Source organism: Mus musculus, chromosome 7, assembly GCF_000001635.26.
Source record: "Mus musculus strain C57BL/6J chromosome 7, GRCm38.p6 C57BL/6J".
Classification (NCBI taxonomy): Eukaryota; Metazoa; Chordata; class Mammalia; order Rodentia; family Muridae; genus Mus; species Mus musculus.
The window spans coordinates 11,358,699-11,380,509 of NC_000073.6; the positions used below are offsets into that span (position 1 = coordinate 11,358,699).

At 42.0% G+C, this 21,811-nt stretch overlaps 1 pseudogene; it reads left to right on the forward strand.

Moving 5' to 3' along the window:
* Positions 1-7,663: 7,663 nt before the first annotated feature.
* Positions 7,664-9,111, forward strand: Gm45596 (annotated as a pseudogene).
* Positions 9,112-21,811: the final 12,700 nt, after the last annotated feature.

Below are 21,811 nucleotides of genomic sequence, written 5' to 3' on the forward strand. Positions count from 1 at the left end.
CCTGATGATTAAGGATGTTGAACATTTTTTCAGGTGCTTCTCTGCCATTCGGTATTCCTCAGGTGAGAATTCTTTGTTCAGTTCTGAGCCCCATTTTTTAATGGGGTTGTTCGATTTTCTGAAGTCCACCTTCTTGAGTTCTTTATATATGTTGGATATTAGCCCCTTATCTGATTTAGGATAGGTAAAGATCCTTTCCCAATCTGTTGGTGGTCTTTTTGTCTTATTGACGGTGTCTTTTGCCTTGCAGAAACTTTGGAGTTTCATTAGGTCCCATTTGTCAATTCTCGATCTTACAGCACATGCCATTGCTGTTCTGTTCAGGAATTTTTCCCCTGTGCCCATATCTTCAAGGCTTTTCCCCACTTTCTCCTCTATAAGTTTAGGTGTCTCTGGTTTTATGTGAAGTTCTTTGATCCACTTAGATTTGACCTTAGTACAAGGAGATAAGTATGGATCGATTCGCATTCTTCTACATGATAACAACCAGTTGTGCCAGCACCAATTGTTGAAAATGCTGTCTTTCTTCCACTGGATGGTTTTAGCTCCCTTGTCGAAGATCAAGTGACCATAGGTGTGTGGGTTCATTTCTGGGTCTTCAATTCTATTCCATTGGTCTACTTGTCTGTTTCTATACCAGTACCATGCAGTTTTTATCACAATTGCTCTGTAGTAAAGCTTTAGGTCAGGCATGGTGATTCCACCAGAGGTTCTTTTATCCTTGAGAAGACTTTTTGCTATCCTAGGTTTTTTGTTATTCCAGATGAATTTGCAAATTGCTCCTTCTAATTCGTTGAAGAATTGAGTTGGAATTTTGATGGGGATTGCATTGAATCTGTAGATTGCTTTTGGCAGGATAGCCATTTTTACAATGTTGATCCTGCCAATCCATGAGCATGGGAGTTCTTTCCATCTTCTGAGATCTTCTTTAATTTCTTTCTTCAGAGATTTGAAGTTTTTATCATACAGATTTTTCACCTCCTTAGTTAGAGTTACGCCAAGATATTTTATACTATTTGTGACTATTGAGAAGGGTGTTGTTTCCCTAATTTCTTTCTCAGCCTGTTTATTCTTTGTATATAGAAAGGCCATTGACTTGTTTGAGTTTATTTTATATCCAGCTACTTCACCGAAGCTGCTTATCAGGTTTAGGAGTTCTCTGGTAGAATTTTTAGGGTCACTTATATATACTATCATATCATCTGCAAAAAGTGATATTTTGACTTCCTCTTTCCCAATTTGTATCCCCTTGATCTCCTTTTGTTGTCAAATTGCTCTGGCTAATACTTCAAGTACTATGTTGAAAAGGTAGGGAGAAAGTGGGCAGCCTTGTCTAGTCCCTGATTTTAGTGGGATTGCTTCCAGCTTCTCTCCATTTACTTTGATGTTGGCTACTGGTTTGCTGTAGATTGCTTTTATCATGTTTAGGTATGGGCCTTGAATTCCTGATCTTTCCAAAACTTTTATCATGAATGGGTGTTGAATCTTGTCAAATGCTTTTTCTGCATCTAACGAGATGATCATGTGGTTTTTGTCTTTGAGTTTGTTTATATAATGGATTACATTGATGGATTTTCGTATATTAAACCATCCCTGCATTCCTGGAATAAAACCTACTTGGTCAGGATGGATGATTGCTTTAATATGTTCTTGGATTCGGTTAGCAAGAATTTTATTGAGGATTTTTGCATCGATATTCATAAGAGAAATTGGTCTGAAATTCTCTATCTTTGTTGAATCTTTCTGTGGTTTAGGTATCAGAGTAATAGTGGCTTCATAAAATGAGTTGGGTAGAGTACCTTCTACTTCTATTTTGTGAAATAGTTTGTGCAGAACTGGAATTAGATCTTCTTTGAAGTTCTGATAGAACTCTGCACTAAACCCGTCTGGTCCTGGGCTTTTTTTGGCTGGGAGACTATTAATAACTGCTTCTATTTCTTTAGGTGATATGGGACTGTTTAGATGGTCAACTTGATCCTGATTCAACTTTGGTACCTGGTATCTGTCCAGAAATTTGTCCATTTCGTCCAGGTTTTCCAGTTTTGTTGAGTATAACCTTTTGTAGAAGGATCTGATGGTGTTTTGGATTTCTTCAGGATCTGTTGTTATGTCTCCCTTTTCATTTCTGATTTTGTTAATTAGGATTTTGTCCCTGTGCCCTTTAGTAAGTCTAGCTAAGGGTTTATCTATCTTGTTGATTTTCTCAAAGAACCAACTCCTCATTTGGTTAATTCTTTGAATAGTTCTTCTTGTTTCCACTTGGTTGATTTCACCCCTGAGTTTAATTATTTCCTGCCGTCTACTCCTCTTGGGTGAATTTGCTTCCTTTTTTTCCGAGAGCTTTTAGATGTGTTGTCAAGCTGCTAGTATGTGCTCTCTCCCGTTTCTTCTTGGAGGCACTCAGAGCTATGAGTTTCCCTCTTAGAAATGCTTTCATTGTGTCCCAAAGGTTTGGGTATGTTGTGGCTTCATTTTCATTAAACTCTAAAAAGTCTTTAATTTCTTTCTTTATTCCTTCCTTGACCAAGGTATCATTAAGAAGAGTGTTGTTCAGTTTCCACGTGAATGTTGGCTTTCCATTATTTATATTGTTATTGAAGATCAGTCTTAGGCCATGGTGGTCTGATAGGATACATGGGACAATTTCAATATTTTTGTACCTGTTGAGGCCTGTTTTGTGACCAATTATATGGTCAATTTTGGAGAAGGTCCCGTGAGGTGCTGAGAAGAAGGTATATCTTTTTGTTTTAGGATAAAATGTTCTGTAGATATCTGTTAGGTCCATTTGTTTCATAACTTCTGTTACTTTCACTGTGTCCCTGTTTAGTTTCTGTTTCCATGATCTGTCCCTTGATGAAAGTGGTGTGTTGAAGTCTCCCACTATTATTGTGTGAGGTGCAATGTGTGCTTTGAGCTTTACTAAAATGTCTTTAATGAATGTGGCTGCCCTTGCATTTGGAGCGTAGATATTCAGAATTGAGAGTTCCTCTTGGAGGATTTTACCTTTGATGAGTATGAAGTGTCCCTCCTTGTCTTTTTTGATAACTTTGGGTTGGAAGTCGATTTTATCCGATATTAGAATGGCTACTCCAGCTTGTTTCTTCAGACCATTTGCTTGGAAAATTGTTTTCCAGCCTTTCACTCTGAGGTAGTGTCTGTCTTTTTCCCTGAGATGGGTTTCCTGTAAGCAGCAGAATGTTGGGTCCTGTTTGTGTAGCCAGTCTGTTAGTCTATGTCTTTTTATTGGGGAATTGAGTCCATTAATATTAAGAGATATTAAGGAAAAGTAATTGTTGCTTCCTTTTATTTTTGTTGTTAGAGTTGGCATTCTGTTCTTGTGGCTGTCTTCTTTTTGGTTTGTTGAGGGATTACTTTCTTGTTTGTTCTAGGGCGTGATTTCCGTCCTTGTATTGCTTCTTTTCTGTTATTATCCTTTGAAGGGCTGGATTCGTGGAAAGATATTGTGTGAATTTGGTTTTGTCGTGGAATACTTTGGTTTCTCCATCTATGGTAATTGAGAGTTTGGCCGGTTATAGTAGCCTGGGCTGGCATTTGTGTTCTCTTAGTGTCTGTATAACATCTATCCAGGCTCTTCTGGCTTTCATAGTCTCTGGTGAAAAGTCTGGTGTAATTCTGATAGGCCTTCCTGTATATGTTACTTGACATTTCTCCCTTACTGCTTTTAATATTCTATCTTTATTTAGTGCATTTGTTGTTCTGATTATTATGTGTCGGGAGGAATTTCTTTTCTGGTCCAGTCTATTTGGAGTTCTGTAGGCTTCTTGTATGATCATGGGCATCTCTTTCTTTATGTTTGGGAAGTTTTCTTCAATTATTTTGTTGAAGATGTTTGCTGGTCCTTTGAGTTGAAAATCTTCATTCTCATCCACTCCTATTATACGTAGGTTTGGTCTTCTCATTGTGTCCTGGATTTCCTGGATGTTTTGAGTTAGGATCCTTTTGCATTTTGTATTTTCTTTGACTGTTGTGTCGATGTTCTCTATGGAATCTTCTGCACCTGAGATTCTCTCTTCCATTTCTTGTATTCTGTTGCTGATGCTCGCATCTATGGTTCCAGATCTCTTTCCTAGGGTTTCTATCTCCAGTGTTGCCTGGCTTTGGGTTTTCTTTACTGTGTCTACTTCCCTTTTTAGTTCTAGTATGGTTTTGTTCATTTCCATTACCTGTTTGGATGTGTTTTCCTGTTTTTCTTTAAGGACTTCTACCTGTTTGGCTGTGTTTTCCTGCTTTTCTTTAAGTGCCTGTAACTCTTTAGCAGTGCTCTCCTGTAATTCTTTAAGTGACTTATGAAAGTCCTTCTTGATGTCCTCTATCATCATCATGAGAAATGTTTTTAAATCTGGGTCTAGATTTTCGGTTGTGTTGGGGTGCCCAGGACCAGGTGGGGTGGGAGTGCTGCGTTCTGATGATGGTGAGTGGTCTTGATTTCTGTTAGTAGGATACTTACGTTTGCCTTTCGCCATCTGGTAATCTCTGAAGCTAGCTGTTATAGTTGTCTCTGTTAAGAGCTTGTACTTCAGGTGACTCTGTTAGCCTCTATAAGCAGACCTGGGAGGGTAGCACTCTCCTTGGTTTCAGTGGGTAGAGTATTCTCTGCAGGAAAGCTCTCTTCTTGCAGGGAAGGTACCCAGATATCTGGTGTTCGAACCGGACTCCTGGCAGAAGTTGTGTTCCACTCACTAGAGGTCTTAGGATCCCGTGGGGAATCCTGTGTGGGCCCTTGCGGGTGTCAGGCGACTCTGCTGGCATGGAAACCCGGGACTCGAGTGGAGCAGAAGGGGCTTTTGCCCCGGGTCAGGCACGGGTAGTCTGCTTCCCTATGTACCGCAGTCTCAGGTTCCGTGGGATTGAATTGGGGCCGGCGCTGTGTTCCACTCACCAGAGGTCTTAGGATCCCGTGGGGAATCCTGTGTGGGCCCTTGCGGGTGTCAGGCAACTCCGCTGGCCAGGAAGCCCTGGGCTGGAGTGGAGCGAAAGGGGCTTTTTTGGCATTGACTATTAATATACAAATTAAGGTTTGATTGTTCAGCATTTTAAAACACCATCTACAGCACACAACTAGATCATCTGTGCTGAAACAGGGGAAACTGTGTGTCTTAAGACTTCGCCCCACAGAAGCTAGTTGGGCCCACGTGGGCCAATGATCGGCTGGGAGGATGAGAAAAGTGACTTTACAATAATGTTTTTCTTTTTGGCCAAAGAATTGTTTTGGGCACAACCAATTTTTAATTACCAATTAATAACAATTATAAACGCTTTCTTTATTTTTTGTAAAATCTTTTGTAGTAAACTAAAACCCTAAGTAATAAAAGGATATTGTCTCTGAATCTTTTGGGTGAGAGCAAGGATTTAAGGTAAACTTTAAGAAGCATTAGTTAATAAAATACTTTTCACTTAGGAAACAATATACACTGAAAGATTAAAACTCTTGGCTTTTTGTATAGAAGCAGAAACAATAAAATTTTTTTTTACATAATGTAAAGCTATATTAGCCATACCGAGAGGCAAAATTTTCTAGTGATTACAGTTCACTAGAAGCAAAACTCTGAATTTAAGCATTATTTTAAACATCTGAATAGATCTGCAACACTGTTAAAAAGAAATTCTCTTGAACACAGGGAAAAAACTTTCTCAGGAACTGTTTGCAAAACAAAAGAAAAGCCTCGAGCTGCTCTGGGGCTGCCCAGAGCCAAGTATTGACTCAAATGTAAAATACTTTTTAATCTAAGCATCTTGGCCCTCCTGTAATAAGGACCGATTCTAGAGAAACAATATAACTGTCTACGCCTCTAAATTTTGATACTCTTTTTTAAGATGACTTACAGTTAAAACGTTCTTCACAACTTTAGTGTTGTGAAAAAATTGCCCGTACTGCAGTTACCTGCCAGGCAGTAACTATAACCAAACTGTTTGTCTAATCTATTCACAAAGACAAACATAACTAGATAACTCTGTCACAGTTTTGTATGAAGTGAGCTGTATGAGCGCTCTCATGATTACTCTTGTAACTATCTTAATTACAGTATACAGGTGAATTAAAGATCTTAAATTTGAAATCAAACTGCAAGCTGCAGTCAATGGAACAATGGCAGTTTTAACCATAATTTTTAAGTTTTTTGTGCAAGATTAGGATAATACCTATAACCTTGGGAAAGCAAAACCCAAGTTTAAAACAATTTATTATTTTTAAAATCAATATTAGAAGCATTACTATCATATTACGAAGTTTGGCTGCCAAACAATACCTATGAATACCTATTAAAGCAAGCTTTAATGCTTTAATAAAGAGGCATTGCTTTAAATCTTATCTTAAGTTTTACTATTTAGGATACGAACCACATTAATTATTACCTAAACTAGAAATATCTTTAGAGACCCAGCCTCTTGGCCTGCTTTATGCCACGTGTCGGAAGGACTCTAAACTTGAATTATCAAATTTAACACTAACCATCTGTAGCAATGTAACAATTATTATTCTTAACCAACAACTTATGAGCTGTTTGTGAAAACACTCAGAGCACATTACCAATAAAAAGGAACCAAATGAAGCAGTTACATTTAGACCAATCAGAGAATAATAATTTTTGTAGCTACAATCATAGAATAAAAAGCACTTTACCATTGTCAAACACATTAATCATGAACCATTTATTAGCTTTTTTTTTACTCCGAAACTAAGAGGCTGTGCACTCGCCCTTATTTCTTAAAACGAACAGTTTTTCCAGCAGGGGCCCTCCTGCCATGTGTCTGATTCCTGGCTGAAACACGTGGCAGCTCTCGGCTTTGCAGATAAAGTTTTTTATACCATCTTTATTATCTAACATAAAACATAGAACATTCATTCATACAGACTGGACATGAACATACATGAATTGAACACGAGAACAGATTGGTGCACCAGACATTAGACAAGACACAAAAGGGAACAGAGTACTCCTGCTATAAGGCCCAGAGAGAAATTTCTCTCTGCTTTTTGGGACATTTTCCTCCCTTATGATGCATTTTTTATTAACTGGGGCAATCCGCCTATTCCTTTTAATAAACCCTTTCTTTTCTCATGCCTCATGTAGCTTCAGAGAGCTACGGCCTACCGCCTATTACCCAGCTCCTCACTGCTGAACCTAAGTGAACCAGCGCTCGGGTTTAACGCTGTCTCAGCTTAGCCCATACCTTCTCCGGTATGAATTTCCTTTATTCTTTATTTTATGGAGCTCCAAACCAGCAGTGTCTCTTCCAAAAATCCTTTGTCGTTTCTCAGTCCCGCATTGGTTCGCCAATTGTTGTGTCTGGCCAGCAGACCACAACATGGGTTCTAGCCTGGAAAGGCATTTTGGAAACCTGGAAGAGAAGAGGGGCTAGGTGGCGAGAGAAAGAAATGTAGCCAAGACAGTTATTCTGATCAAAGCTCAAATTTTATTGTTGCGACACTAGTTATGAAGGAAGGGGGAGGGGACCCGATTCCCGCCGAATAATCTCTGGTCCAGTAGAAAGGTGCACATGTGTGGCTCCGCAGGTTCCAGCAGTGGGCGTGGCAGAACGAATGAGCAGGAAGCTCCACCCCTGAGCAAGCAGGTTTCAGGCTGGGGGAGGGGAGACTACATATCCGGAAGGGAGGGTGGTAAATTTACTAAGCAGTGACAATATGAAAGATGGAGAAGTGAGTCAAACAGGAGTGTGTGTTCAGGAACAGAGGGAGAGAGACCTGGGGAGATACCACTTTCCTTGAAAACACAACATTCAGGGACATGGGGAGATGAGAAGTTTTAGGTACAATCCTTCCCTAAAGAATACATCTGTTATAGTGCTTGGTGGCACACGCCTTTAATCCCAGCACTTGGGAGGCAGAGGCAGGCAGATTTCTGACTTTGAGGTCAGCCTGGTCTACAAAGTGAGTTCCAGGACAGCCAGGGCTATACAGAAAAACCCTGTCTCGATAAATAAATAAATAAATAAATAAATAAATAAATAAAACAAAACAAAAAACCGAATACAGCTGTGAACAATATGCTAATCTCTAGTTAGGTCAGTTCACTGCAGACTTCTATGCTTGCAGGTAACGTTCAATTCAAATATTGAGAAAAACAAAATACCAGAAAACCATCATGACTTTGAGTATACATCTATCACCCGCCCCTGCCCCCCACCCCAATCCTTCTTTGGTACTGTAAACTTAACATGGGAATGAACGGTGTAAAAATCAATCTGTGGGGCAAATAAGGAGTTCAAAGTCATCAGGAAAGGAAGACAGGATGGCATATGTAAGGCTGTCTCAAAACTAAACAGAAAGAAAAACCAGCCAAATGCAAAGTAAGACACTGATAACAGACTGGAGAGATGGCTCAGCAGTTCAGGGCACTTGCTGTTTTTCCAGAAGTTCCGGGTTCTTTTCCCAGCAACCACATGGTGGCTCACTACCATAGATAATGAGATCTGGTGCCCTTTCCTGGTATGTCCATCACACTGTACTCATGTACAAAAAGAAAAATAAATAAAGACACTAAAAAGTATAGAAACAGTGAGGTGGTTATCGCCTGTGGGGTGTGTGGGTGTGCACGCTCACTACTCTGCTTGTTTGTTGTCAATGACTTCCTGCTTCCCTCCACACCTCCCCTCCCTGGCCACTGCTGCAGTGGCCACTCCCTGGGCCTTAGGAAGTCAGTGATTACGATGACATCAAGGTAGAGAGCAAAGCTGACAAGAAGGCTCATCATAATGCAATGGAACGAAAACTTTGGGACCACATCAAAGACAGCTTTAACCGTTTGCGGAGCTCAGTCACATTACTCCAAGGAGAGAATGGCATCCCGGGCTCAAATCCTAGGCAAAGCAACAGAGTATATCCAATATATGCAAAGGAAAAACCATACGCACCAGCAAGACATTGATGACATCAAGAGGCAGGATGCTCTTCTGGAGCAACAAGTCCGTGCACTGGAGAAAGCAAGATCAAGTGCCCAACTGCAGACCAACTACCCCTCCTCAGACAACATGGTGGCACCATCTCCGTCTTCGATGGGGGTTCAGACTCCAGCTCAGAGTCCAAGCCTGAAGAGCCCCAGCAGGAAGAAACTCCCTATGGAGGTCAGCTAAGCCATGCAGGGCAGGGCAGCAATAAAACTGCCCATCACTTCCTCCTTCATTTCATCATTAGAACCCTCAGCACCATTGAGAAGACTTTTTTTTTTCTTTTTCTCTTTATTGTTATTTTTGCATAGAAGCTCTTAGACAACAGCTCTCATCCCCTTCCCTGTGTCCACTATTTTTAAATGTATTCCCTTCGAGGTTTCCTGTCCCCACCAGACATTTTAAACCAAAACACCCTAACTTGGAGTAATGAGAACTAACCCACTCTACTTTGTAAGGATTATTTTTTGGAAAATCTGTCTCTCCTGTTGAAAGACAGGATTCTTGAGGAAGGTTGTATGGTAGAAAAGGAGAGCGGGGACAGATTTGCAGCACCCTTGGCAAGGTCATTCTTCAGCTGTTTCAGCCTGCAGACTCAGCCTTCCAGAAGGCCACAGGATGCTGGTATGTATGTATAGAAGGCAGCAGCAGTGAAACAAAGGCTCTCAGTGGAGTAGGGGTGGCTTCGTAGGTGGGGCAGGGAGGGAGTTTTAGGTGGGGTAGAGGTTTTGTATTAAGGGCCAGTAATGATGTTTTGATATTTATTTCCTGCTACTGAAATTTGAATCTGAATGGAATGCCCCTATTTCTGATGATGTTGATATTGTAAAGCGACAGATTCATAAAGTAATGATCAAATCTTCATTTCTTTCTGTGCGTATTTCTAAGAAATAGAGCCATCCATTTTGTTTGTATACTCTATGGCTAGTCCCAGAATGCAAGTCTGGCCCAGTATTCAAAGCTTAATGTGAAGCAGCACATCAACAGACTACAAATCACTATCACATTGATTAATGCAACTGATGGATTCCAACACTGAGTAAGAAAAATACCTCAGGGAGTAGCAGGAAGTCCCCTACTCTTAATACACATACATTCTCACATACCACCTACCTGCTACATTTAAGGACATGCCTCATCTCCTTAAAATATAAGAGGAGCTCGCAAGGCCAACAGCCCTGACCACTGTGCTTACCTGAACAGATGCTTGGGGAAAGGTGCTGCTTCCCTGGCCACAGCTCCTGCCCATGCTCCAGTTGATATATCAGCTCGAGTTTAGTAACAGGATACCCTTCAAGAAGAGCGTGTAGACACATGGACTTTTTTTTTTTTTAAATAAAGACCCTCAATATCATCTGGGATTTCAAGACCAGAATTTGATCTTGGAATGAAGCTGCTCTAAGCAATACACACAAAATTAACATGTGAGACTTGGAAACTTAAGTAACTTTTCCTTAAGAGTATGTCAAAAACTGTAAAAGGTGTGCCTAGTGAGACAAGACTATAATCTAGCTACGAGAGGCTGAGCAAGGCCAAGGCTGTCTGAGAGATGTAGTAAGACCTTGGTTTGAATAAAAGAGAGGGACTGGGGTCTAGTGAGACGGCTCAGCAGGTAAGAGCACTGACTGCTCTTTTGAAGGTCCTGAGTTCGAATCCCAGCAACCACATGGTGATTCACAATATCCATAATGAGATCGGACGTGCTCTTCTGGTGCTTCTGAGATCCGCTATAGTGTACTTATGTATAATAATAAAGAAATCTTTAGGCTGGAGAGGGAGCAGGGCCCGTCGTAGGGAGCAGAGGTCCTAAAAATTCCATTTCCTACAACCACAAGAGGGCTCACAACCATCTGTACAGCTACAGTGTACTCAAATACATACATACATACATACATACATACATACATACATACATACATACATACATCTTAAAAAAAAAAAAAGAGGGACTGGGACACACAGCTCAGGGCTGGAGTGTTTGCTTACCCTTGCACTGGAGTGGGGTGGGAAACAGTATTTTAATGGTTCTTAATTTTTGTCAACTTGACACGGACCTAGACATATTTTGGAAGAGGAACCTCAATAGAGGAAAGAAAAAACCCTAGCAAGTTGACTTGTAGTGAGTAAGCTTTATTTATGTTTTATTGAGACATAATTTCTCTGTGTGCCTGTCCAGGAACTAACTCTCTATAGACCAGGCTGACCTTGAACTCAGAGATCCACCTGCCCCTGCCTCCCTGGGGTTAAAAGCATGCTTCACCTCCACCCCAGTGGGGTATTTTTTAACTAGTGATGAGGTTCCAGCCCACTCTGGGTGGTGCTGCCTCCACCACTGAGCAGGTGGTTCTGTGTTGTATAAGCAGGTTGAGCAAGCCATAAGGAACAACAACTTTCCTTCATGGCCTCTGCTTCAGTTCCTGCTTCCAGATTCCTGTCTTGAGTTCCCACCTTGGCTTCCTCTGATGACAGTCAGTTACCTACCTAGAAGACGAATGCTTTCCTGCCCACATTGATTTTGGTCATGGTGTTTTATCACAGTAATAGAAACCCTAACTAAGACACTTTTATAACCTGTATTTATAGGACATCTAAGGGGGAAAAAAGTAATCTGTATTTTAGGTCACATTATGGCTGAAGAATATTTAAGGAAGAATTTAGGAGTAAAACTTGCATATTTAAAACATCAAAGATTTCCATTCAAACAAGGAATGAGTATTACTTCATGTTCCTGTGCTATGAAGAAAGACTTAAGGCTGGGTAATATAGTAATAATAAAAATTCAGAGTGTGGCTTATTGACACACACTTTTGATCCCAGCACTCAGGAGGCAGAGACAGGTAGATATCTATCAGATCAAGGCCAGTCTGGTCTGCATAGTGAGTTCTAGGCTAGCCAAAGTTACATAGTGTCACAAAACCAAACATAGAAAAGAAACAGGACAGCTAGCCCCTATAACAGCAGTGTGCTGGCTAGTTTATATCAACTTGACACAAGCTAGAGCAGTGGCTCTCAACCTCTAATCTTGTCACCCTTTAATACAGTTCCTCATGTTTGGTGACCACACCCCAGCCATAAAATTATTTTTATTGCTACTTCCTAACTGTAATTTTGCTACTCTTATAAATCATAATTAAGTATCTGTGTTTTCTGATGGTCTTCGACAACCCTTGTCAAAGGGTTGTTCAACCCCCTGAAAGGGCCTGACCCACAGCTTGAGAACTCCTTTGAGCTAGAACCTTTGAACTGAAGGGAATCTTAACTGAGAAAATGCCTCCATAAGACTGGGCTGAAGGCAAACAAGCCTATAGGGCATTTTCCTAATTAGTGTCTAATGGATGATTAGTGATTATGGGTGGTGTCAACCCTGGTACTGATTCTATAAGAAATAGGCTGAGCAAGCCAAGAGGTGGAAACCAGTAAGCAGCGCCCTTCATGGCCTCGGCTCCTGCCTCTAGATTCCTGCCCTGTTTGGGTTCCTATCCTGACAGCTTTCGATGATGAACTATGATGTGGAAGTGTAAGCCAAATAAACCCTTTCTTCCCCATGTTGTTTTGGTCATGGTGTTCCATCATAGCAATAGAAACCATAACTAAGACACCTGGTATCTGGGAGGCTGAGGCAAATAGGCTGCATTGCCTCAAGTCTGAAGCCAAGGTGGGTTACATCATAAGTTCAAAGCCAGCCTGGGCTATAATGTTAGACCTTGTGTTAAATAAATAAATAAATAAATAAAAACAAAATGCACAATAACAAACTATACTTGGTGTAGTGGAACACTCCTTTATTTCCAGAACTCAGGAACATACGAAAGTGGATCTCTGAGTTCAAAGTCATTGTAGTCAATACTGTGGCTCTATTTCAAAACAAACAATAACATACCCCTCAAAAAAATAAAAAAAAATAAAAAAATAAAAGCAGGGCATGTATACAAGCCAGCCTTGCCTCCAAGCCAGCCCTTGATCCCCAGGATAAGTGGTAGGGAAAAGTGACTCTTGCAAGCTGTCCTCTGAGCTCTATGCATCCCAGCACAAATGGGCACACTCACACACAAACATAGCTATAGGACTGGCGAAATGGCTCAACTGGTAAGAGCACTGACTAAGTTCAAATCCCAGCAACCACATGGTGGCTCACAACTACCCATAATGAGATCTGATGCCCTCCCTCTTCTGGTGCATTTGAAGTCAGCTACAGTGTACTTATGTATAATAATAAAGAAATCTTTGCGCCAGAGCAGTCAGGGACTGAACAAGCAGGGCCAACCAGAGCAAGCAGTGTTGACCAGAGGGAGCAGAGGTCCTAAAAATTCAATTCCCAACAACCACATGAAGGCTCACAACCATCTGTACACCTACAGTGTACTCACATACATAAAATAAATAAATATATATTTAAAAAAAAACAGCCATACACTACAATCCTAGCACTTGGAAGATGGGAGCAAGATAATAAAGAACTGAAGGTCACCCTCAACTGTTCAAGGATGGCCATGAGATAGAAAATCAAGTCTTTGCAAAAAAATAGAAGTCAAGTCTATTTAGCTCACTTTCAAGGCAAGGCTTTCCTGCACTCACTCCCCTATACTGACCTCCCCAAGACACACAAACACACACACACACACACACACACTTTCCTATCCTCTGTTCCCACTCTCTTCCTTAATTTACTAGGATGGCCTCAAGGTTATAGACAGGTGTGAATCAGCACACTCAGTCAGTACTGATTTTCTGTAACCCACTGTAACTAAGGCTATGCTAGAACTATGCTGTTGAATACTTTAACCCCTGGAAAGGACAGCACTTTGAATAACTTTTTCTTCTCTCCTTCCACATACACATGGGTCCAACCTAGAGTTAGCACTCAGGTTACTATTAGTTTGTAAGGCTCTATAATTTTTAAAAAGATTTATTATTTTATTTTATGTATATGGCTGTTTTGCCTGCATGTATGTCTGTTCCCTTTTTGTGTGCCTGTTGCCCTCAGAGGCTACAAGAGGGCATCAGATCCCAGGGAACTAGAGCCACAGACGGTTGTTGGCTTCCATGTTGGTATTTGGATTTGGACCTGGGTCCTCTGAAAGAACAGCCAATGCTTTTAACAACTAAGCCATCTCTCCAAACTCCTAGGAAAATGGTAAGCAGGCCTGCCAGCCCTAAGCCTTCAGTACCACCCTGCTGTGCAATAAGTTTCCAACACACAACCACTATCCAAATCAGGGGACCATGCATTTTCATCAGCCCAAGTGTTTGTTTACATGCTCAGCAACGTTTATCAGTGTCCTTGCAAGTCACAGTCTAAATGTGGATGCTATTCAGAATGTTCTCACACCATCCCCAGGTCACCTCCACACAAGCATAGAGCATAGAGTGCGAAAACATAGAGTTCGAAGTAAAAGGCCTTAGCACATAGACCCTACCTAACCCTGACTGTGGATTTCTCAGCATCTAGACCCGTGAGAAGTAGCTACCTGTTAAAAGAATTAGATAAACTAGGAAACAAACTTCAGAGAGACCAAGCTCATAGATGGAATTTGCTGCTCAAAAGTTCCCCAGAGGGCCAGCAAGATAGCTCAGCAAGTAAATAGACTGGCTCCACACAGTAGGCAGAGAAAACAGACTCATATACACATGCCATAGCACAAATGCCACCCTCCTTGGCATAAAATATAAATATAATCATGTTTATCCCAAAACAGTTTAAAAAGGAGAGAAAACCCCCACATAAGCCTCTTTAGAAAAACAAACTTGCAAAAAAGCAGAGACCACTGACAGTAAGGGCTGAACTCATTTTTACTACTACAAATGTGATAAAAACAGAAAACAAACAAAATAAGATCTCTCTTAACTGAAACTGGCCTTCCATTCACAATCCTCCTCCCTCGGCCTGTCAAGGACTAACACAAAAGTATCACTACATCTGGCAAAAAAATAAATGTGGGGGACGGAGCAAAGTGAGGGCTTAATAGGTAAAAGCGCTACTCACTACAGGAGAGATGGCTCTGTGGTGAAGAGTATGGACTGCTCTTCCAAAGGACCTGAGTTTGATCCTTAGCACCATGTCAGGAGGCTCACAATCTCCAGCAATTTCAACTGCAGGGGATGTGGCACATCTGGCCTTCTCAATCACCTGTACTCACACACATACTGATGCACAGACACACTCACAGATGTAAGAGATGGGAGATCCTCATGATACAGGTAAGCCTTCGGGGAAACCAGAAATGTTAAACAAGCAGGGTTAACTCTTCAGAGGAAGGGTTCCAGAACATATTTTCTACCCAGAAGCCTGGGAGTGCAGCTGGTTAAATGGCAGGTGCCATTTGTATGGTCACACCTGACTCCCCAGACTCTGAGCATTTATCTCCCTCTATAGTGCCACCCTCACTCAAACCCTTATAGTTAGTTGTTTGGGCTGAGCCTGCTGTCCCAATTAATCTATAGAACTTATCTTTAAGGAAGAGGTCACTTGTACTTTACAAAGAGTTTCAATGGAGTCATGCCTTAGGCTTTATTGTGCATACAGAATTAAGTATCACCAAAAATTTTTTTTCTGAACTCTTCGGGCCATGGAGTTTGCACATAATCCTGCACACATAGACATGACTAAAAGAATAAAAACATATTGGGGGCAGGGCTGGGCAAAGGGGAAGACTAGCTAAAGAATCTGGAAATCTCACCTCTGGGTTCTACAAAACACCCTTCTTCTTCCATGGTCGTCTTCTCTACATTATCCTGGGAGCCTAAAAATAAATAACACAGGAAGAGATGGGTCTAGAAAGTGCTTGAAGCAGTGGGAAGAAAAGAAGATAAGCTCAGAGGACCTCTTAAGCATCAAGGCCTGGACCAGAGGGTGAAATGAGAGCAGCCAATGACCCATTCCCTGAACTGGGGAGCTAGCAAGACTATCCAGAGAGACCAGAAGCCCAAGGGTTTCCAGTATCACCTCCCAGTACAGGGTCCCCTGAGCTAGAGCCAGCTGCCTGGATTCCTTTTGGGTAAGAGCCACATCCTCAAAGGTGAAAGCCACCTGAAAAGTCACTAAACATATTAGCACTGGCCTCAGGTTTTGCCTAAAAATACAGAGATTAATGCCCAAACTACACAGCACATCCTGAAGGCTATGCTGTTTCATGGGCCACAAGGGAAGAGACAGGTTGTTTGGAGCATGTAATGGCTAGTTTTAATTGACAACTTGAAACAATCCAGAATCACCTAGGAAGATAGTCCCGGTAAGGGACTACCTAGAACAGGTTGACCTGTGGGCACATCAGTGAGATTATGTTGATAATCTTGGTTATGTTAAGGTGGAAGACCCAACCTAAAAGTAGTTGATACCATTCCTGGGTGTGAGTACCAGAATGTATAAAAAAGGAAAAGTGGAGTCATTGAGTTGGCTCAGAGGGCAAAGGCACTTGGGACCAAGCTTTACAACTTGAATTCTTTTTTTTTTTTTTTTTTTTTTTTTTTTAAAGATTTATTTATTTATTATATGTAAGTACACTGTAGCTATCTTCAGACACTCCAGAAGAGGGCGTCAGATCTCATTATGGATGGTTGTGAGCCACCATGTGGTTGCTGGGATTTGAACTCTGGACCTTCAGAAGAGCAGTCGGGTGCTCTTAACCACTAAGCCATCTCGCCAGCCCACAACTTGAATTCTATTAGGGGACCTTACCAAGGAAAAGGCAAGAACTCAACTCCCAAAGTTGTCTTTGGGACTCCAAATGCAAACCCATACTTACAGTCACTAATTAGATGAATATGTGTAACCTTAGAATGAATGAAAGTCCTGGGTGTGGCAGCTTACACCTTTAACCCCTGCACTTCCAGAAGCAGAGCTAGATGGGTCTCTGTGAGTTTCAGGCCTGAGAGGGCTACTTGGTGAGACCCTGCCTCAAACCAAACAAGCAAACAGAAAACTAGGGAAGCATAAGCATGCATGCATGCAACTATTGTTCTTGGTGTTTCTGACCCCAAACATGCTGTAACCAGCTCTCATGGGCTCTGCTACAATGACTTCCCTGCTGTGATGAATCTGGATTTGTGAGACAAGCAAACCCCTTTTTCCCCTCAATGCTTCTGTCAGGGAATCTTATCACATAGGAAACAAAGCTAAGGCAGGGCATAATATATCAGTGTGAAGGGCAGATGCCTCCTAAACAGGAGCTCTTAGAAAGTAACTAACAGCAAAGTCAAAACGTGGGCTGTGAGAGAGGATCTATCTCAGGTGTCATAGGCATGACAAAATAATGATGATGGGACCAAAACCTTAAAAACATCATTTCTTGAGCTTCACTGGTCCAGTTAGTTTCCTGCCCTTGCTGAATGCTGCCAAACGCCTGGGTCTGAAGTCAAGAAGCCTAGAGTTTCAATCCAAGCTCCTGAAACTACCACTCAACAGCTGTGCAACATTAGGTACCTCACTTCATCTCTGAGCCTCCATTTCCAGAGAACACAGTAATTGTCACGCTATGGGCAACAGCTATGAGGAAGGAAAACAAAACAAAACAAAACAAAACAAAACAAAACAAATAGAAAAAGGTAACAATGGGTATAAAAATACCCATGGAATAGAGATGAGCTTTCTGAAAGATGAATCATATAACGTTTAACTTGTCTGGCTTCTGTTAATTAATACAGTCTATGGTAAATATGCCTGATACCTATGTACAGGTCAGTGACTTGAGGCTAGAAGATGTCTGCAAGTTGCTCATTTTTGTTAAGGTCATAAGTAGTCCAAGCTGGTCTCAAACTTGCTATGTAGCCAGGGCTGACCTTGAACTCTGATCTTCCTGCCTCTGCCTCTCCAGTACTGGGATTACAGAAATAAATAAAAGGAGTGCTACTTGGGCAAGTAAGATGGTTCAGAGAGTAAAAGAACTTCCCTCAAGCCGGACCACCTGAGTTTGATCCCCAGAAACCATATGAAAGTAGGAGGGGGGCTGGTGAGATGGCTCAGTGGGTAAGACTGCTCTTCCAAAGGTCCTGAGTTCAAATCCCAGCAATCACATGGTGGCTCACAACCATCCGTAATGAGATCTGATGGCCTTTTCTGGTGTGTCTAAAGACAGCTACAGTCTACTTACATATAATAATAAATAAATCTTTAATAAACAAACAAAAGGTAGGACAGGACCAATTCCTGAAAGCTGTCCCACGACTTCAACACTTGAGCCATTGCTTGCATGTGAATAGACCCACAAACACTTAACACACATAAATTGTTAAGTTTTTAATATTTTAAATTCTTTCATTTTATGTGCATTGGTGTGTTGTCTGCATGTGTGTCTGTGTGAGGGTGTCAGATCTCTTGAAACTGGAGTTCCAGTTGTCAGCTTCCCTATGGGTGTTGGGAATTGAAACAAGTGCTTCTGACCACTGAGCTATCTCTCCAGCCCCAAACTTAAAACAGCGTTTTTAAAAGTGGCATCTGAGTAGAAGTGTGACATAGAATGGTCTTGCAGAGATCTGAAGACTGAGGCAGAGTAAACCTCAAAGATCAAAGCTGGAAAAGCAAAGGAAATGTTGGGTCAGATTGGTACACCTGAATAGTAGTGAATCAAGAGCCTAAGAAGTCAGCCAGGAAGAATTCAATACTTAACAGATCCTGTCTGATATGAATTGATGAAAGTCCTTAGCCTGGAGCTTTATTTCAGTCTTCAATCTCTTAAATACCTACCAGAGGCCTGACTTTCTGGCCTGAGGAAGCTGTAGGAGGGCTAACTAGCAGAGTGGCAATGCTGGACAGTGAGGGCTATGTGAGTCCTTTATTAGAAGCAGAAATGGCAACAAACAGGACCCAGTTATTAAACCAAATCCTAGATGATTGTTGCCCATTGTCACAGAAGTTATCTTTGGGCTTCTAGATTATTTCTAGGAAAGAGTCACCTGGGTTCCTTTAGATCGACTTAGAGCAGACACAATTCCAAAATGTTAGTTATAGAAAAGGAGGCAGGTTGGTACATATTAGGGAGTGGGCTCCTACTTTCTTAGGTATGGCCTCCAGTGCATAAAGGACCCTCTCAGGTACAAACTGAAGGGGAAAAGTAAGAAATAAAGGGAAAGGACATGACTGCTTGTAGGTATGGTGGAAGAGAAAGTTTACCATAGATAAGTGGGAGAGCACAGCTAGAGACAGAAACACCTGGGAGAGTCCAGAGTGGACATGACCCTGAGCCATGTGAGAAGAGGAGCAGAAGAAGAGAGAGCGAGGAGGGGGAGGGGAAAGGTGCAGCAGCCAAGAGGCCCAAAACAGCTGAGATAACCAAACTGGTTAGATTGTAAAGGGAACAGCTCGGGGCAGAGCAACCCCTTTCCAGAGCTGAGGGAGTTTAAGGTAGGGGGGGGCTAAGTATACCAGCCAAGAACTCTTGGTGACCTATATAAGGTTGCTTAAACACCCCAGCGGCGGGTCTACTTTGTTCTGTTTAGTAGACACTTAAGCTTTTTGTCCCAGCTTTGAAACCTAAGACTAAAACAAGGGATAAGCAGGGCATGGTGGCACATGCCTTTAATCCCAGCACCCCAGAGGCAGACGCAGGTGGATTTCTGAGTTCAAGGCCAGCCTGGTCTACAAAGTGAGTTCCAGGACAGCCAGGGCTACACAGAGAAACCCTGTCTCGAAAAACAAAACAAAACAAACAAACAAACAAACAAAAAGACTCGGGATGAACTGGGTGGCCAGGCAGATCCACTTTTCCTAAGCAAACACAATTATAAAGACTAACCTAGAGGCACTCTTGATTGGCAGGCTCTCCAAAACTTAAGGAAGCATCAAAAGTCTCCGAAAACCCACAAGCCTGGTGCCCACTAGGGAGGACGCCATCCTGCTACCATGCAGGCAGCAGAGCCAGGAATTCTGTGAGTTCCTTAGAAACCCATATCTCCTTGCCCGGGGCAGGTGACTTTGCAGCTGGCTGTCATGCCCAGGTCACAGAGCACAGCTCAGTTCACTGCAGTGTTTAGGTTTTGCTTGTGCACCCTTCCTGCTCACTGCAGGATAAACAGATATGCAGTTAAGATTCCCAAACTGGATGTGAACTGAAGAGTAGCACAAGGATGACATCACAGCATGGAGCCAGTAGAGCCACAGGCATTAGCATTTCATTTGCAGAGCAAGCCACAAGACTCTTGTGCTCTATACATTCTGGGTAACATAGTTCTTTCTCTGCTTACAAACGGATCACTCCCTTCCCATAGAGAAGAGGTTTTCTTACTCTTTATCTAAAATAAGGTCCCAGACCTAGCATCATGGCTTAGACATACCTATTACTATTTATTATTATCATTGTTGTTGTTATTTCTCTTTTGTTTTATTGGATTTTTTTTTTTTACATTTCAAATGTTATCCCCTTTCCTTGTTTCACCTCTGAAAACCATCTATCCTCTTCCCCCTCCCCCTGCTCACCAACCCATCCACTCCCACTTCCTGGCCCTGGCATTCCCCTACACTGGGGCATAGAGCCTTATCAGGACCAAGGACCTCTCCTCCCACTGATGACCGACAAGGCCATCCTCTGCTACATATGCACCTGGAGCCATGAGTGACACCATATGTACTCTTTGGTTGGTGGTTTACACCCTGGGAGCTCTGGGGGTACTGGTTAGTTCATATTGTTCTTCCTCCTATGGGGCTTCAGACTCCTTGGGTCCTTTCTCTAGCTCCTCCATTGGGGACCCTGTGCTCAGTCCAATGGTTGGCTGAGAGCCTCCAGTTCTGTAGTTGTCAGGCACTGGTAGAGTCTCTCAGGAGACAGCTATAACAGGCTTCTGTCAGCAAGCACTTCTTGGCATCCACAATAGTGGCTGGGTTTATGGATCCCCAGGTGGGGCAGTCTCTGGTTGGTCATTCCTTCAGTCTCTACTCCACACTTTGTAATTCCTCCCATGGGTATTTTGCTCCCCCTTCTAAGAAGGATGGAAATATCCACACTTTGGTCTTCCTTCTTTGTTGCGTTTCATGTGGTTTGTGAATTGTACCTTGGGTATTCTGAGCTTCTGGGCTAATATCCACATATCAGTGAGTACATACCATGTGTGTTTTTTTCTGATTGGGTTACCTCACACAGGATACTTTCTAGGTTTATCCATTTGCCTAAAATTCTCACAAATTCATCATTTTTAATAGCTGAGTAGTAGTGTGTATATGTACCACACTTTCCGTATCCATGCTTCCATTGAGGGACATCTGGGTTCTTTCCAGCTTCTGGCTATTATAAATAAGGCTGCTATGAACATAGTGTAGCATGTGTCCTTATTATATGTTGGAGCATCTTCTGGGTATATGCCCAGGAGTGGTGTTGTTATTACTTGAAATTGTTTTAATTTGAGACAATCTCACTAAATTGGCCAGGTTGGCCTTGAACTGAACTTCTCCTGCTTGAGCCTCCTGAATACTTAAGATTGTAGGCATGGGTGACCAGGCCTGGCTTCAGATCCATCAAATAACAATGCACACAGCGCAGGAGGGTTCAGGCCTGGGTGAGACTGACATTCTTTCTGTATAGAATGTAGATTGGAGTGTTATATGTCTGGAAGGTTGGCCCAAAACCAGGGCAAATGTAAAGCTGGTAAACTGAGTGCTCTAGAGAGGACCCCCAGTTCTACACATACATCATCTCTCCTTATGTACCAACTTCCTTTTCATTTAGTGGTTATTTTATGTGTGTGTAAGCATGGGTGTGCCTCTATCCATGTGCAGAAGCACGGGGACTGAGTTTGATCCCCAGCAACCAGGTACAAGCTGGGCATACTTTAGTGCTTCTGTGATCTTGGCACTGGGGAGCTGGACATAGGAGGATCACTGTGTTTTATTTACCAGCCAGTCAAGCCAACTTGGTGATTTCATGTTCAGTTCACAGATCTTTCCTCTCAGAATATGAGATGC